Genomic DNA, 2,311 nt, shown 5'->3' on the forward strand with positions numbered 1-2,311 from the left:
TGATGTCCAACTGCAGTTGATTACCAATAGCAACCACAGCTTGCCTGGTTCTGGTGATTTCTTCATCTGTAAACCCCAGAAATTCTTGTCGGAATTGGGGGCACAGTTTGTTCCAAACTCCTCTTAAATTTGTTTCTTTCACTTCATCCCAAGCATCAGCAATATTTTTGATGGCATCATAAATGTTATAGATCTTCCAGAACCCTCTTAAGGTCATCTCATTATTTTGGGTAGCCCTGACAGCTTGTGAGAATGTCCTTTGTAAATAATAGGCCTTAAAGGAGGCTATGACTCCCTGATCCATTGGCTGAAGAAGTGATGTGGTGTTGGGGGGTAGAAATACCACCTTTACATTGGGGTGCATATCAGCTAACGTGTTTGGATGTCCAGGGGCATTGTCAAGGAGAAGAATTTTAAAGGGAATGTTTTTGCTAATGCAATAACGTTCAACAGCAGGGACAAAGTGGTTCAAAAACCACTCTTCAAAAAGCGTAACCCAAGCCTTTGAATTTGCCCTCCAAATAACAGGAAGCAATGCCTTAGTGACATTACGTAGTGCCCTCGGATTTAAGAAGTGATGCACTAGCAAAGGCTTGAGCTTTAAATCCCCAGATGCATTGCCCCCAAGTAATATAGTAATCCTGTCCTTTGATGCCTTATGTCCTGGTGCACTTTTTTCCTCTTTTGAAATGTAGGTCCTCTCTGGCATTTTTTTCCAAAACAAGCCTCATCAATAATTTCTTCCAATATCTTGGGAAAATCAGTTGCAGCACTTACATCGGCACTCGCTGCTCCACCTTGAACTTTAATGTTAGCTCTTTCTTTAAAGCGATTGAACCAACCCCTACTTGCAACAAATTCTTCATTAAAATCATCTTCGCTTGCTGGATGGGCAGCTTTTAAATCTTTGAAAAGGCTTCAAGCCTTTTCTTGGACTAAAGAAAGGCTGATAGGCATATTACGCTGATTTTGGTCTTCTATCCAAACTGTCAGCAGCCTATCCATCTCAACAATTAAATCACTGCGTTGCTTGGTAATAATTGTAGCATGCATTGGGGTATGGCCTTTCACATGGTCCATTATTCTATCTTTATCTTTTAAAATTGTTGCAATTGTTGACCGATTGTAGCCAAGTGCTCTGCCAATGGATGATGGAGTTTCAACTTTCTCTGATCTCTTTTATTATTTCTACTTTATTTTCCATGGTGATGGTTCTTCTTTTCTTTGCTGTATTACCAACACTTGCATTAGATTTGTTTTTTGGCATCATTGCAGGTTAAAGACAATAAATGTGAAGTGGTGTGCGTGCGCTCTAGAAGTGAACAAGAAGAACAAAAAAAAGTGTAGCCGCCAGCCAACTATCAATGTATTCTAATGGGTACTATACTGTGTTAAAACACTCACTGTCTAGGCTTGTCAGTTTGATATGCATCTTCAGCATGCAGCAGCAGTGGTCGCTGACGCTCAGAGCCATCCAGCAGCGTGGGATCCAGTACAAGGGCTAAAAGAAACCCAGAAGGATAGTTACATTCAACATAGCTAGAACTACAAGTACAATACAGTGGTCCTGCTCCCAATACAGAGTAATGTAATCTCCCCAGTTTCCAGACAGTTCCACCAGCTTCTGCCTGTGCAGTGGGATGCGAGTGAGATGCTTCTGGGCAGTGTGGGGCATACAGTACATGTAGTACTGCAGCGTGCGTTGTGTCTCCTGGCACTAAGATGGATGCTATCGAGCACAGGAGCGAGAAGAAGCAGGCAGTGACGTCACGTGGGCACGGCCGCCGTTCGTAAGTAGGAGTCGTTCGCAACTCGGATGTTCGTAAGTCGGGGACTGCCTGTATATTGAAATGTAATCGATGCAGAGACACTGCTTCTTCTTTGTTTGTTTTTTCTGTTGGAGATATATTTCTAGGGATATTTAATTATTTTGAAACCCAGTTTGAACACGAGTCCACCAGCTACTTTCAAAATTGTGTCAATTATTTCAAAGACGTGGTTTTGGGAGACCAGGTCTTATATTGTACAAACAATCCATCTTTTACGAGATCTTGAGTGTTTTAGTCTGGTTCGTGGATTGCCAACGTCATCGCTTCTTGAGGATTTGTGATGCACAACTGCTTGTCTACGGCCAACATTGCTGTTGTGTGACAAAATTACAATTTTAGTTCTTGCCTCCATAGAGTTCATGCGATAATGAATTTGCTTACTCCGGTACTTCAGCACATTACTATGAAAGTTCTCAATTGCACCTGTACGGCAGTAAAGAACGAGATGTAGCACTGCCCCCTAGAGGACTGCTGAGAATTAC

General features: G+C 42.1%; 1 pseudogene across 1 annotated transcript; it reads right to left on the reverse strand.

The window, feature by feature from the left end:
- Positions 1-600: 600 nt before the first annotated feature.
- On the reverse strand, positions 601-1,267 carry LOC309553173 (tigger transposable element-derived protein 1-like; annotated as a pseudogene). Its single transcript has one exon. The product of its transcript is annotated as a tigger transposable element-derived protein 1-like (transcript).
- Between the last annotated feature and the right edge of the window lie 1,044 nt (positions 1,268-2,311).

Source organism: Pelophylax lessonae, assembly GCF_965119305.1.
Source record: "Pelophylax lessonae genome assembly, chromosome: 1".
NCBI lineage: Eukaryota > Metazoa > Chordata > Amphibia > Anura > Ranidae > Pelophylax > Pelophylax lessonae.